The following is a 17,608-nucleotide window of genomic DNA, read 5'->3' as shown; positions in this document are numbered from 1 at the left end:
GTTGTTAATTCAACCGTGAAGATCGCCTTCGCCCAAGTCATTGCCAGGTTATAACGGCAATTAAAAATTTTATAGCCGTCGATAACGCCTATGATAGGCAGTATGAGTCAGTAGCCAAATATTACCAAACTACCTATGACTGATAGCATTGGATCGCGCATATATGGGAATATGTTTTCGTTTTTAAGTTTCAAGGTGGGCAAGAATGATTCAGTACCTAAGTATCTACTGTTAGATGGTATAGTTCTAGCTATACTTCCTTGTCAAAATGTCACAAACCTTGAACGTACTGCTAAAAACTAGGGACATATTTTCAAGCCACTGCCTAAAGGTGCCTAAAGGTAAAGCTTTAGGACATAAAACCAAAGTTCCCTTCGCTTCGTGATCTTACTGTAATGGCTCTTTATAATTACACTGTCAAGGTTTTGAGACCTGTTTACTGCGCATTGTCTTTGTTCCGATGCTGGTCAAATTTAAATTCTAATTTCTAGTCCTGGTTTCGATCAGTCTATTTATTACCTTGTCGCTACGTCTCTTATCGCCTACTTGACTAATGGTCTTGTCCTCCCCTTGATAACTCATTTTTACTGCAACTATCTAATAATTTAAGATAAGGATTTGTAGGTCTTTGTTACTTCTAACATTATTATTGAATAGTCTTCAGTTTCCAATAATAGTTTTATTAATAACTACTTCGTCACATAAAGCTCACTTTACAGCTTCGTTCAACACTTTCGCCCGTTTAAAGTTGTTCATTGGAATTCCTTTGTACGTAGCCCTCAAGGGAATCAGCAATTAAATCTAAAGCAATAAATCAGATCGCCTTTAAAATCAATCACATCGATTGACTTGGAACTAACATATTTTAGGGTATAGTTATTGCCTTACTAAATGTTAAGAACAAAGCCATTTCTGTGCTATGAAGGACGAGTTATTGACATGTGGATGGAAATAGCTCTTAAGCTATAATAGTATCCCAATGTATGCGTTTCCTCATACACCAACATGACTGAAAGTCATACTATTATTTTTATGCCTCAACATAAGCGCTTCCGTATTGCCATTACAACCATTGTAGTAAAAATGAGAAAGTCATTGGTCTCTGTCTCTGTCACCCTAATGATTTTACCTATTATCCTAATCTCGGAGTCGCATAATAAACCGACTTTAACTACCAATAAAATATTTAATGCCGTCAAGATCCCTGAAGTAGCTAGATCGATGACGCTCCATGTTTTTTGAATCCTCGCCTACCACTGTAAATTGACCTCCGGTGTATCCTACAAATGTTGTTTTGTTAATAATTTTTACGAAGCAACAGAAGGTTGGGAGATCAAAATGGTTGGTCTAATAATATGCGATGTTTTTATGGTACTATTTTAAATATGGCGTCTTAAATGACGCCCGGCTTTACAATTTATGGTGACCGTAATTTTTGCTGCCTCAAGACAATGGTTTTAATTATGTTGGGTGATAACTGCTTTTCCTATAAAGACTTTTAGTGCTTTGTTTAGTCGACTTTTCAGGTATTATTGTATCTTCCCCTTACGACATTTTTAAACATTAACATTTGTCTATAAAAGTTTTGTTTTTAATTAAACGATAACATTTTTATGTCCCTGCACTATTTACTAACGGTATTTTATATTTTCTTAATTAAGTGTAGACGTGGCTTGAATAAGGATAATATATGAAACTTAAGATTTTTTTGAGCTCAATACAACATATTTTTTTCTTCTGACTTGTTTAGTGTATCTTTTTATTTGGTCCCAAAGATGTATTTAAATCCACATAATACCTACCAAAAAGATTGTTAAAACACATAAAGCTTCGTTCTAAAATAAAAGCTGTAACTATATGTCAAATATAGACGTAATAAACAACGTACTTGTCAGGTTTAAACCTCCTAATGGTTGTTAATACATAAGTTACAGTGAACTTTATTATTACTCGTAAACTTTAAAACACAAGATAGATTGTCGTTTTTACAACTGGTTTTGTTTTAAATTGTTCTAATAAAATCATATTGACAAACGTATGTTCATTATCGTTATAATTTTATTTATTTATATTTGATATTTTGAACGAATGTCATTCATTTGCTATGAAATCTTAATTATTTCTTGTCTTGTTGCTGTATATTATAATGCCCTGCGATATTCATGAGCGAATCATTATCAGGTTGCCAAATTTCTTTATCAAACGATAAAAGGAATCTTTTCTTTGTATTGTCCCTGGCACGGAGGAATGACGAGCGTACTCGTACAATACGAACTAAGTATAGCCATCTTTTTGAAAAGTTTTGTTATTAAAATACAAAATACACTTACACAACTGAAATGAGCCACAAAAACTACCTGCATGGGAAAATCTACAGTGATCTATAAATGAACTTCTATTGGCCATTAGATTAACGATGTCATCGTAATTGAACGCGGCATGCAAACGAATTATTATGTGACATTATGAGGGTGACCGGAAAAACGCTTTAATTTTTATAATAAAGGAATGTTCGCTATGTTTTTTATGCTCACCTCTTGTGAAATTATAAATTTACCAACCAAATCGCGTACGAATAAAGTGAGTAGAGAGAGACTATAAAATTACTTTATTACTCATAATGTGAGTATGTTTTGGATACGATTGTTGTTAAGCTAATGTAAATTATAAATAACTGCTGCTATTATTTTCATTTCATTGCTGTCTATGTGATTGATTATACCAGACGTGATTGTACCAGATTGAGGATTGTTCATTATCTGAAAAAATATTTTTCCTTTATCTCATATTTTTTATTACTTTATACAAACCAGTACCTGAGTCATAGCTTGTCATGTTATATCATCAACCAGAATTGTCAGTTAGTATGACGAATAATGAAGTGAACTTGAGGCGACCACAATTTCGTCACCGGAAATATTATCACCATTATCGTTTAATAGATTTCTTTTTTATTTGTACTCTTAATGAGTTTCACTTAGGTGTCATTAGGTAAATAGTACGTCATATCCTGTCTGATATGGGGGAACAGGTTGTTTAGGCTAGTTGTAATTATAATTTGGGGTACAAGGCAGATAAGGTGCTCAAACAATAACACAAACGAGCCTTGTAAACAAAGTTGTCAATAAGGTTAGTCAATAGAACTTGGGTTCCTTCCCGTCAATACTGAATAAGCACTTTCTAGGCAAGCATGTTACCACCACCACATCGACACTTTACTATCAGGTGTGATTGTTGCCAAACGCTTAATAATAATAAAGTCTGGGAATATATAAGCTTGGATATGGATACGACATACAAATTATAATAATACTAGCGACTCCCCCCGGCTTCGCTCGGGTTCAATGCTGAGGAAAAAATGAAATCTTTTACGACACTACATTAAAAACCTCAAAAATAACAGCATTTCTCCACTATTTAATGCATGTTTTTATACATATTATAAACCTTTCTATTGAATCACTTTATCTACTAAAAAAAACCGCATTAAAATCCGTTGCGTAGTTTTAAAGATTTAAGCGTACATATGGATATAGGGACAGAAAAAGCGACTTCGTTTTATACTATGTAGTGAAATAGGTTATATTCGTCCCACTGCTGGGCACAAGCCGCCAAACAATCAACCGGAGGGGGTATGGAGCATATCCCACCGTCATTCCACGCTGTTTCAGTGCTGGTAGATTGTCCTGTACAGTATATCATGTTAGAAAAGGTTACAATCCCTGTATCACGAAACGAAATACACAGGAAGATAATAATATGCAGGTGAACACGTTCTGTGGTTATAGGTAGGTATTCACTGCCAGTCCAGCGTGGTCACAAGGAGGAGGAGTACAACAGTCAATCTACACGCCTCAACACGTGTCTTAACACGCGAACCCAACATTATTGTCCATCACACAATGAGATAATCTGCCAAGCGTCGACGCAGTTGCAATATCGTCCACAAGCGAAATAAATTGATTCACAATATCAATTGGAAAATGAAAGGCGCCTTTGCAAAGCTCACTTGATACCATTTACATCAATAAGGATGCTGCGAATGAATCAATACAATGAGAGCTGTCTGCATTGCTATTCTTCACTGTGTGAGGAATGAATGATGCTGCTAACTGGTCTAAATGGGTGGAAAAGTACGGGATAAACTTCATTTGTGAATTTGTCGCCTTCGTTACAACTGCGCCTGTAGTATTTTCTGCAGTGGTTCGCATCTATTTATATTGTTGCTGCTGTAAAGATCGGTAAGTATACAAAATGTTGTTCCTAAATCCTTCATACCCCTACCACCTAATAGATTTCTGAAATATTTCAGTAAAAATGCTTCCTTTAATTAAAAAGTAAAAATTTTAATTTTCAAGTTATTAATTTTAGTTTAAATTAACTCTTATATCTACTCCGTTATATTTTTTATTTATTGCTATGAATACTTACCCACTACTTAATATGATTGACCAAAAAGATGGCTGCCAAAATAATTACGACCAAAAATTAAGTTCTTCTCTTCAAAGCTGCTTCATTTTTATAAAAAAAAAGCAACGACCCTACTTTTACATAACAGGTAGAATTTTAGTGCCAACTTATATATTTGAAACTTAATAATTCATATTCAACCGTATAACAATGTATTAAGGGTTAGTAGAGAAGCAAAATAAAGGTTCCATTTTTTGTTACACTTTTGACCTACTGACGAGTTTTTGCAATGTTTATAAAAAAAAAAAAACCTTTTGTGTTTGTTGCACGTGTTTCGAAAATAACCAGAGTGGCTGCAAGTACATTAGCGATATATGTTTGTCTATTTCTTAAGATATTTTTATTATTATTATATAAAGCTTTCATTATAATGTGTAACATACCTACCTTTTTAGATACTTTTGTTAGTACTTCCGTCATATGGAGCATTATGCAATTACGTAATATGACATCGCATCACGCGCGTGTTCCAGAAGGGGCAGGCAGAAGTGTAGTATTATAAACACCCGGCCCTCGCAATATAAGTTTAAGCAAGCTTTTTTGATGCAATTCTAACTAAATTATAAATACCTACAATTAGTATTCGAATGGATCGCTCATTTACTTTGCTCTTTCAATACTCAAAGAATAACTTGTTCTGAATTTGATTTGGTTCTCGTCGAAGGATTGTCTTGCCACAACCTGCCCTCCCACGCTCGAAAGGTCTCCACATAAAAACTGCTAATCCGCTCCAACACAATAAAAGAGCTCAGCTGTATAAACATTGCAGGTCAAAGTAAGTTAAACCCAGGCCTACGATATATGTACCGATAATAGTTTGAACAACAAAAACGAAAGTGTGTTTACAAAAAAGTTTTGATGATTTATTATTATTAAACAGTTTAAAGTTGGGAGTCGTGCAGTTTTACAGTTTTTTTTATGATACTATAGGTGTTACCGCGTTGTGCGCTTAGGTGGATTCCGGTTAACGCATCGCGGCAAACGAGTACATTAAGACCATTAGTAAAAAGTAAACACACTTGTTGTACTCTATACCGTGACAACCTCAAAATTAACATTACTTTTGCACTTACAATAATTAGTCGCTTCTGTAAAAATAACGGACATGTCAAGATGCGAATATAATAAACTTCCATACATAATTCAGTCATGAACATAAATAACTTCTATCGAGTTCAGAGGTTAGCATTAAAGCTAATATGTAATTGGCTCGTGTTTGTACCTCTCGTACTGTCCAGAAAATAAGTTGGTATAGTATGGGATATCAATTAGGTCACACACACACACACACACAGCCTATATACGTCCCACTGCTGGGCACAGGCCTCCCCTCAATCAACCGGAGGGGGTATGGAGCATACTCTACCACGCTGCTCCACTGCGGGTTGGTGGAGGTGTTTTTACGGCTAATAGCCGGGACCAACGGCTTAACGCTCAATTAGGTCAATTATTTTAAAATAAACAATAAATTATTTTGGTAGCTTTGACGACTGAAAACCATGACGATTCTGTTGGCAAATACTTTGCTAAACTTATACGTAAATTGGTAAATAAGGTCTACCTTATATATGCACTCTGGTGCCATGACGAAAATAACTTTACCTAGAACAGCTGCAGATGTAAACAAGTCCGAGCTCAAGACCTAGATCGTAAGATAAAGCCTAACTGTCGTTCAATCAACCTAATTCAGTTTAACTACGTCTCTCAGATTCCTTTGTTTCGTAGGCGGTTGAAACTGCCTTGGGTCTTTATTTTAGTAAAGAATTGATAACAATGCTTCCAATTGAAAGCTATATTTCATACATAGAATATATAATAGGGGTGGAAATAGCCACAAGTAATCAGAAACAACTTGCAGCCACTGTTGATACTAAGTCCTGCTTGGTGATGGGGAACATGATGGCAGATCCCTTGTCACTATAAGGACAAACTATGAAAATGGATACGATGAATCTTATGGTGCTAAGGTTCGTCATATCCATCTCAGGCTACATTTCATTTCAGCAAATTATTATATAAGTACTTGTACTTTCTCAATATTCATAGTCTTCTCTTTTGAGATAGACATGGAGAATAATGAGTTCTTTAATGTCAAATTTAGTTTACTTAATATAAAACGACGTAAAAATAATAATAGTTTACTAATAAAAAAGGAAAATGACAGATAATCTTTTTGCTCGCACTTTACTACTCGTAGTAATTTGAGCTACATATTTTTCTATTCAAAATAACCTCTTATCAGTCACCACTTTATTACAAAATTCGTATTTGCTTTAGTAATAATTTTGTAATAATAATAATTTCCACTATCTCGCCTCTAATGGGACTACCCTTATCTGCAAATGGGTTTACAAAGTTTTTTCTAACAAACACAGGATACGATTCTGCTTTAGGGTTCCGTGTTATAATTAATATGTACATTACGAAGTTATAAATACTAAGACTCTTATATATAAAACATAATTATTTAAAATGCAAAAAAGCTACCTGATTAGATTTAAACTGTAACAAAGTGGAAACATAGAACGCGATATGGGGAAAGAGTTCAAAATAAGTGAGAGGACATAATAATATAGTATTATAATAATTATTTAATTACCTATTCTTAACAACTTCATCGTTAGAAATAAGATTCTTAAGTATAAAGAAAACATAGTAAACTCAGTTACCTATTTGTTTTTTTAAAGTTTAAAAACATTATAATTAACCGTCTTGTGCAGAAAATGTTTTTGTCAATAAATTAAAAGCAATATGGCAGTCTCTATTTTGCTAGGTACTAGATATTACGGAACCCAAGAAAAATATTCTGACTTGATGGACAGTTGTTATTTTTTTTTCATTTACAACTACTCTTTTGCGTAGTAGATTTTTAAAGGTAGGGTAAACGCACATATTGCTGTTAGTTTTCGATAATTTCTGAATGTGTCCCAATCTTTGTACCGATATAAAGTATATTTTAGGAATGTTAAAGAAGAATGTGTTATGTGTGTGTGTGACTTAGACTTCAATTCTATAAATGAATCTTCTTAAGTACTATCTGACTTTTTATTCAACTATTAATACAAAATTGAAAATCTTTATTCTCATAGAGACTATGTTACCAATATTTAAAGAGGAAATATAATGGATAATTAATTACATAAAATATCTGCCATTGGCATGGTCGATAGTCGTACCGAGTACCCCAAAAAGGTTATCTTTATACAACATGTCCGAACCTGTGTCAAGAAAAAAATGGTTTGTTTATATTTTTTTCATACTCAGCTGAGGGATAGTAAAGTTTTTGTTGCCAATATAAGCCCGTGGGTAGGGACTGCATAAGATTTACTGTTGACTATTTATATTACTTTTTATGGCCGTTTGGCTGATCCCTTATCACCATAAGGTTCATCATATCCAGCTTAGGACTTCGTATCAACAGTGGCTGCAAGTTGTCTTTGATTACTTGTGGCTCTGCCCACCCCATTAGGGATTACGGGCGTGAGTTTATGTATGTATGTATGGCCGTTTGTCTGTGCTACTTTTTATTCACATGGAGGTAACTGCTATCCTCAATATAATACTACGTATATACCTACGATTTTCAAGGTTTCACGATCAGATATGATTATGTGGTCAAATTGAACCAGTATAACTGATAAGGGACGCTATTGTAATTAAAACTTGCGCGACATTTAGCATGGTCAATTAATAATTTAGTCAGGTAGGCAAGTCTGCAAATTAAACATAATTATGATTATTATAGGATTATAATTACTTTGTATAATTTATTGATAAACATCTACTTATTTCCTTGTAAAATCCTTTAGTTATCTTACATGTATTTGTCTAAGCTAAAATAGTCTTTATTGTTTAGCTCATCATTCAATGAGGAACTTTCCAGGCTACGTTCCCTAAAATTATTATTGATGGCGCTGTCCAGATTGAACGTGATAATTACCTATTTTATTATTATTCGGGTACTTTATTAAAATATAACGTACATAAAGGATGTAATTGTTGCTTGATATTTATATTGATATGTATAGAATTATGATGGGGTCATTGTCGAAATCACTTTGTGAGACTGTCCTTTGTTTGGTAAGGACTTTTCAGGCTTGAATCACCTGATTGTCCGAAAAAGTAAGATGATTCCGTGCTTCGGAGGGCACGTTAAGCCGTTGGTCCCGGCTATTAGCCGTAAAAACACCTCTACCAACCCGCATTGGAGCAGCGTGGTGGAGTATGCTCCATACCCCCTCCGGTTGATTGAGGGGAGGCCTGTGCCCAGCAGTGGGACGTATATAGGCAGTTTATGTTTTATAGAATTATGGTGGTACTAATATACGGTGGAAGATGCATATGTCTGTTATCCATGAAATTAGATCGTCATCTATATTTTTTTGGGGATCACTGCCCGGATATCCCCTCATTAGTGCAATAGAAAAGCGTCGAATTCAATAAGAATAATTTTCCAGTGATATCATGACATAATTTGAATAAAAAGACCAGTATGTATTATCTTCTAGTATAGGTATATACATCCCTTACTTAATGTTAAATGAACTAGTATTACGAGTAGTAACATTAAGGGCTCATTAATTACGTCACAAGGCGTAAAATCACAGCTCAGTTTCTCTGGGTCCCATGGCTTTCGTTTTTAAGCTCGGTCACCGTAAAAACATCGAGTAAGAGCGAAAATTTACCGCAAAACACAGCAATAAACAAATGTGTGGCAAATAATATGGATTCGCAAAATAACAGGTGTTGTATGAACGATACAATCTCCCATCATAACTCTAGTTCGTACAGGATTAAGAGCAAACATTTATATAGAGCTGACACAAAAGTGTACTAGAAATATTTTCAATATTATGCAGTTTTTATCTGATGTTTTAATCGTAGATCACTATAATGTAAAACCATAAAATAAATGCTCACTTAAATGCATAGCTGGTTCGCATTGCGTGTTTTGGTCTCTCCTAAAGCAACCCGCTAAATAGTGTGTGATGTTCTAATTATCTTACCTGGAGTGTAACCTAACCAAATGCATGTACCTCCATGTACCTACCCGCTTGTCTAATTTTATAATGCTCACATTGACATCAGTCGACTTGCCACGTCAGTTTCCTCACTTTCACATTTTTGGCGACGTGCGTGACTATGATTATGCGATTGGCACGGCGACGGTCTGATCACCTGTTACCATACAGTTCCTCATATTCATCTTGGGAATTCGTATCAAAAGCGTTTGCAAGTTGTTTTCTAATTACATGTCGCTTTGTTCGCCAAAAACGAATTCATGAATTCATGTAAACTCATTACATGAATTCATGTCCTCACTTTCCTAGTGCGATAGAGCTATGTTTACCAGCTCTATATGATTCTGGCGTGGCGAGCAACGAACTCTTCACGGCCCGTGGCTGCACTAATCTGTGCACATCAGGCAGACTGCAATTTATTAACGCGACCGCGGACATGAGTCCCGGTGCACGCGACATTTCCAATTCGAAAACACTTTTTATTGGCCCCACCTTTTTTAACGTTCCATGTGCTCAAATGTAGTGGTGCCACTTTACTGGATTTCTCGTTTTGATGAGATTAGACTGGATTCTAATTAAATGTTGGGGCCGTTTAGAAATGGAACCTTTTCAAATTTTGCGGGACTCCAGAGTGTCTTCCATCTGAAGGCTAATTGTGCAACGGTCCAACATTTATCTTGACACCAACAAAATTTGTATGCAATTATAGTTATTTCACGGGAGTTATTCAATAGCCTTCTCTGGAATTTGGAACTTCTTTTATTTGATGAAATAGGACCAAAACTTAATTGAAAAAAGACACGATTATAATATTCCATTTTGTTAGCGTTTTTAATAAACTTCAGCCTTAATGTTTCGACAGATGAAACTATTGACCTAAAACACCTCCTGTGTATTACCAACATTAATCTGTCCATTGCAGGCTGCAAAATATAAAGCTGGCTCGATACTCTGTTATATTGCAATTTTATCGTTCTGCCTATGGGAAACTAATGGAAAAGTATTTGAGCAGCGCTCCCAATATTAAAAATTCACCCCCGCTTTACATAACGTACAGTAATCCTCAGCAGTTTTTAATAGTTTTTCAACGTGAATGCTTCCGAATATGAAAAATATTTCACATATATTCTGTGTACAAAGTCGTGACGTATAAAAATTGTATGGAGCGTGAACGCACTTCATAACCTATGAACTGTCTGATCCTGCTATAAAAATGTTTATCGCTGTTGTTTAGCTTAGCACTATGTTGATAATCATTTCAATATGGTTCATTACGTCTTCCTATTGTACTGATAATTTAGTGACTAGCTTTAACTAAGTTTACACTTACATAATTTGTGAATGCGTCCCGTACGCAATTTTAATCTATCGAGTAGTGTCATTGATTGACCTAGATTATTATGATGGAAGAACTGTGTTGTTCTTTAGAATAGTCTAGAATGATAGACCAGTCGGCGATACAAAGCCGGGGCAGCCTACAGACAATATTATATTTATTACTTTGAATTAAATTGACATTGAAAACAATCTTGTGTCGCGCGCAGTAACAAGCAACGAACCAATAGCGCGCCCTACTGCAAATTTGCAGCGATTTGCATCGTGCGTCCCCTTACTGCAATCAACCGCTATGCACTCAATCTATTACATCCCGTGTAAAACCGTCGGCACGAAGGAATTTATGATTATAAAAGCTTTCATGTAGCCTCAATTATCGTATTATGCTTTCAAGTGTCGTATCATGTGCTTTCGAAATGGATTCTGCATTATAAAAGTATTTAATATGTTTAAATGAATATGCTGCCGGCAATGGAAGATTTAATGAACTGCATACAAAATTATTTAATAGGTGTGCATTTCAATTTGTCATTAACTGTAACAGAATTTTTGGTTTCCATTAACATGTTAATGATAATTGAAGCAGTTGAGTTGAATATTACTGTTAAAGTAGATAATTATATTATTGTTATGTTTTTATGCTTACCTTTGAATGTAGTGAAGAATATTGCTGTGACTTAGAGTTTGGATAATTTGTTTAATTTTTGTTATACTTTTTATCACTTTTCTCCCCAATGCAAAAGTAAATTATTTTGTAGCTTGTACTGAAATACTAGAAGGATAAAAATAGATGGAATTCTATGGCATTTTTAGTAATCGTTTTCCCTTTAGATATCTAATCATCGTGTTCTGATAGTGTCACTACTATTGACTTTGTCTCTAACGAAGGCTAATGGTAAGTATAGTATAATAACATATAATTTTTCATATTTATATTATTTGACGACGGCTGGCAACTGGATTTAAGGAGCTGAAAGACAGACCATTAAAGCCCGCTTTGAGAAAGTCCAGCAGTTGACTACTGAAGGCTGATGAAGCTTATGGGTGAATTTGTGAAATGGCCTTGTTACTTAATTTCGGTGGTGCAATTTTTTATCAAACACGAAATAACGTAACTAATAATACCTATGCTGTTGCTTACTTATAAATCCAAAGATATGGGTTCCCGGCAATGTTCCCAACGTGGGAATGTTTCCGTTGTAAAAACTCTTAACTTCCAGTAATGATATTGGCTGCTTTTCGTTTTCAAGTTGTTATTTCTTGTACCGTGGTTAGTATTACCGTGCCGTGGTCTCATCTACTTTAAGGTTAGGTAATAAAGCTATTTTATATATTTTTTGCGTCTTTTTACTGCCAGGAACGTTCCTCAAGTGAGAACATTTCCGGGAAAGCACATCACTGTTTCTAACACCCAAATATCGAGCGAAGGTATCATCCGTCGACTGCGTAATAAAATTCTTATAAATTATCCTTCTAAATTGGTGGCAGCTTGCCCGCTGCCTCTTTTCCCTTAAATCGCCAAGACCAATACAAAGGCCAATCAGGTAGAGCAAGCTAAACCGTGTAATCGGGCGGTAGCTGCCACGGTAGATTACAATTTAAGACCTCGGCCCTTTCTGATTGAAGGTGTGAAGTAAAATTGTCACAATGACAGTCGAAAACTATATAGGTATTGAATTTAATGCTGTGCTGGCCACATCTTCAGTATTTCCTTTTTCTTCAAATAATTTATTTCATAATTTATTTTTACCGACATTATTGGATATGTATATCCTAAGGTCTAGCTTATTAAGAACAGATTCGTTATAAAGGACGATAAATCTACTACTTCTTTTCTTTTGTTTCATAAGTTTAACTTAATGATGTGCAATTCAGTTTCTCTCTACCCAGTGCGATTTCGCAACTTAATTTCACTTATTTTAAAATATCGTTTCTCCTTCTATTTCTGTTTCGTTTCTGCCTCGGCTCGCTTACATGTTTTTTTGCTATGCAATATATGAATCATAATTGTATAAGATTATGTTTCAATTTTCTAATTATGAATAGACACACACACACACACACACAGAGAGAGAGAGTTTATACAGAGTACTTGCTGACAATTACAGATCATGACTTCTGGTAACTTTGGGCTAGTTCTCAATTTATTATAAATAGTAGGAGATACCTATTCTACTTATTTGAATACGAATTTTGAAAATGTCGTCTATTTAGACCCTCTATTTGTTTCTTTCTATACTTTAGTTCAAAGAATTGTGGATGGCAAGACAGTAAAAGAATCACGGAAGAGTAAGGACTATCATAATTCTGCCGTGTCACGCACAAGTCTGCTATCTTAAAATAGTCGAGTTACGAATAACCAGTGCAAAAGGGGTTTATATCCTATGCTTTACATAGTTCAGTAAAAACATTTTAAAATTTATTGATACTTTTTGAGATATAGAGGTTGACAAAGTCTGCTAACTTGATTTTTTTGCATGTGGGTCACGCCTAACTCATCTAACTAAAAGTTACAATAGATAGGCGTGACTACAACGAAGGCAATCCTAGCGATTCGCGACATTCTTTGTACTTGCAAACCCGGCGCCCAGGGAGGAAACACTTCCTGAATCTGAGAGAGAAGTCGAGGACCCAAAATGCTTTGAACCAGGCATCGTACGTACGTAAACAGCCTATATACGTCCCACTGCTGGGCACAGGCCTCCCCTCAATCAACCGGAGGGGGTATGGAGCATCACGCTGCTCCAATGCGGGTTGGTGGAGGTGTTTTTTTACGGCTAATAGCCGGGACCAACGGCTTAACGTGCCCTCCGAAGCACGGAATCATCTTACTTTTTCGGACAATCAGGTGATTCAAGCCTGAAAAGTCCTTACCAAACAAAGGACAGTCTCACAAAGTGATTTCGACAATGTCCCCATCGGGAATCGAACCCGGACCTCCAGATCGTGAGCCTTACGCTCTAACCACTAGACCACGGAGGCTGTCTGTTGAACCAGGCATAAAGGGGAAATATTTTTTGGTTTGAATAAGAATGGGAAACTTCTTTAGAACAGTGATACTACCTAGAATCGTTGGTCAAAGGATTGAGTTTTGCAAGAACCATCAATGGGAGGATACAATACCAGGCTGGAAAACTGTTTGTTGTGAGAAAGCATACTCAAATGTGATGAGGATGATAAGGTCTTGTGACTTTTCTTGTTGAATAAAGAATTGCAATGGATGTAACCCTGGGTTTTCATAACTGAGCAAGCGATAACATCATCGCTATTAATATTATTTTTAGTTTTGGTCATCAATTGCAGCATCAAAATCGTAAATAGTTCATGAGCACAGGGTTATTTTGTTTATTGCTTTTGTTCCTAGATGATTCTCGTTCGCCGAATGCGATTTTTTGTAAAACATTTGTTGAACCTTTGCTGGGTTCGGCTTCTTCAGGGGTTCTATGTATATTATACCCCCTTGGAAGCGGTTTTTGTGGTTTGTCGCGAAACGGATTCAGGTTTTGTGGACTGATGGTCTGTATTGTCGATTTTTGTGATAATCTGTCAGAACGTCAATCTCTTTTACTCTTGAGAATTCAAGAGTTCGCTGTGCAACCGGGAACTGTATCAGTTGCCATGAGGGTGTACCCTGGTTCCAGAGCTTTGTGTATTCTGCAGTCACAAGTGAAGACGATTTGATTGATCTCATCATAGCCAAGAAGAGAATTAAATTTTTCTTTTGTGAGGTATAATTGTCACGATTCAAAGCCAAGTTATTGTGGTTGCAAGGGTTGTTCAATACAGAGACAGAATGCTGATGCTGTATTATGGACTTTTCAGCCTGCAGTGGCCTTTCTCGAAAAATAATCCTTTACGGTTGGTTTCCACATCCATAGTATGTAAATATAATCCTAAGCTAAACGCTTTTTGGCAGTACTTTCAATTTTAACACCATCTTCTGAATATCTACGGGCTTCATAGGTGGAATAAGTCCCATAGATGTTTAGAGGGCGATCTAAATAATGAAGGTACCTACTGTTGACGAGATTTTTGCTGTGGATGTGCAGGAGGCTATTTGCATGCCCAGGCTAGCTGTGGGGATTGCTGTTTTCAAGAACGTTGGTTCTGTTCATTGAGACGTTTGTGTCAAAGGTGAAATATGATACTGAGGCGAAGCAGGTGGAGGGGCCAGTTTTTATAGTTTTATTTTCTACTTTCTTCGAGGGTTGTCCCTCGCAATAGAAAACCAAATTCCTACTCTGAAGTACAAACTTCACAGGATCCATTCTTGTACATTCTTGTTGAGAGTGGAGATCCATTTTCAGCAATGATCGTCTTGATTGACTCTTCTACGCTTGTGGCCGCAAAAAGCGTAGGGAGTATGTTTCGAGCCGGTGCAAACTTCCATCGTGTCTGATATAATTTGTGCTTGCATAGCAGACAAGTTTTCGGGAGAGGGGAGTTATGCAGTCTAGCAGATTGTGTGGAGAAAGAGTAAATAAGTCGTCGGAAGGTACAATGCAGACTCTTGGCCACGAAAACATTATGTTATTTTGCGACGAACTACTGGAAGGTGTTTCCAAGGGGGTGTGGTGTGCTGGCCTTGAGGATGGTTGAATTTAGTAAGGGTTCAACAGATGTTTTAAGTAAGGGGTGGTGCATGTGTGCCGATGATTATAGAGTGATGAAAATTGTGAGGAGGAATTATTCGATTCCTGAAGGTTATGCCTAAAACATTTTTAGCTATGGCATTGTGATTGATGATTGCAAACATGCTGTTGGAATCCCATTTTTTTTCATTGTATTGAGAAGAAGTTTGAACATAATTATATATTTCACAAATATTTTTTCTAAACATTCATTATATTTTAGATTTTTTTATTTAAAATTATAAAATTACATAATTCTGAGCTCCTGATTGCTGATTGATGAATGTGTACGAAGCAAAAAAAGTATGTCAGGGTAGAAAAAAAGGAATTCCCAACTTGTACATTAATATTTCCAATATTGTAGATATCAAAATTAAACTAAGTACTTAATATAAATATTTTCCTTGTATCCATTTCACTTAGTCTACTCAACCCGGGCTACCCCAAAAAGCAGTCTTTATAGAAAGCTTGTAACGATCATCTCTTACAACTAATAATTAGCATAGATAGATTAAAGTTATAATAACAAACCGGCTGCATGTGCCAAACTCTGCTAACTTAATATAGCACAGACCGCGTGACCACATTTCTATGGAAGAGTGGTCATGCACAACTCTTAAACTCGATTTAAATAAAAACTATTATAATAAAGAAAACAATCAAAAGTGCCTGTTATTCAGAGTACATTTTAGAATATTTTCTGATATTTTGATGACAGATATTTCACTTAATACGAACTATACAGACGATTAACTGAAAAAAACTTTAAAGGCGATTTACTCAAAACAGCATTTTTTGAGATAGCAGAGATTCGTATGACACGGCAGAATTTTAAGAACTAGTACTGCCATCTGTCGGGCTAAATTTAATAGTTTACCGTACGGACTTTACCATCAGGACACGAAGAGAAACAAATTATTTATTTACTTACTACGGTGAATTGATAAAGTTTTCAGGCAATTTCTAGGTAGTAATTTATCACGTACAAACCTTGATGTTTCTGTTAACAGGAGCCGCACGAGTTGCATTGCTTGAACCTTGATTTGTAGATATACTTACGCATATTTCATGAAAAGTCTGATAATCGAAACACCCTATCGGCAGTGCGACTCTTTGGTGGAGTACGTTACTAATTTGGCTCCTAAAAACAGATTAGCTAGGTATCTATCTGCAACATAGATACAGTATTTTGGTTTCCTACTATGTACACTTACTCTATGAATCTTTTTAAGTTATCAATTTTAACTGCAATTAAAATATTTATTTCAAGTCTCGCCTATAAAAGGCATTATCGGTTTATTCCAGTTTACTAGGTATATTATTCTTCCGTTTAGATTTTTTTTTGTACTGGTTAGTCATCATCTGCTACGAGCAGTATGTAATGACCTACTTTCATTGTTTGGTTCAGAAACATGTTTCAACTTGTATTCTAGTAGTCGTGTTTATCTCCTAATTCGTTTACCATCGTTCGTGATATGTCTGTACTCTTTTGTACATAATTATTCTGTCGTATTGTGTAATTTTTGTCTTCTTTAAAGGTAAGTTCTGAAGTCAAGTGTAACTTTGAACAGTACCTATCTATATAGGTAAACCTACGTATGCTCAATTTGAATTAGGTTATCACTTTAAAGCAAATAAACATTATTTTTATTTATTTAGTATATCCATGCAAGAATTCAAGTTTCTCATAATATATAGAGGTATAATCGTTTTGTGTGAGTTGTATTTGTTTCTTTTTTCTGACATCCCAAACAGACATTATGAATAAATAAAATAATAACTAAGAAAAAAATCAAAAGCAAAGTAAAAGTTGAAAAGGAGTAGACAAAAGATTTTAGGAGAAAAAAGGATAGCTATAAACAATTATTATAAAAAATCGCATGAGCAATGATTTTCGCTGAGCAGAAAATAAAAAGGCGAAAATTAAAAGATCATTTAACGTAATTCTGAATTTGTCATCAACTGAAATATTTTGGACAGGGCTCTTGGTAGGATTGTCAGCAGCTGAAAAACATTCATTAACATCATCATTTCGACGTTTTTTATATTTCGTAACCAGGCGTAGGAGCAGCGGTTTTCTTTCTAACTTCGTGAATTTATTTATTTACGTAAATATTTCATACAAGAAATAAACACTATTTCTGCAATCGA

At 35.3% G+C, this 17,608-nt stretch overlaps 1 long non-coding RNA gene across 1 annotated transcript in view; it reads left to right on the top strand.

Moving 5' to 3' along the window:
* The window catches only part of LOC126380602 (uncharacterized), a 105,787-nt gene that overhangs the window by 10,914 nt on the left and 77,265 nt on the right, over nucleotides 1–17,608 (top strand). The window lies entirely within an intron of this gene.

This window comes from Pectinophora gossypiella, chromosome Z, assembly GCF_024362695.1.
Source record: "Pectinophora gossypiella chromosome Z, ilPecGoss1.1, whole genome shotgun sequence".
NCBI lineage: Eukaryota > Metazoa > Arthropoda > Insecta > Lepidoptera > Gelechiidae > Pectinophora > Pectinophora gossypiella.
This window is presented reverse-complemented; position numbering and strand designations above follow the sequence as displayed.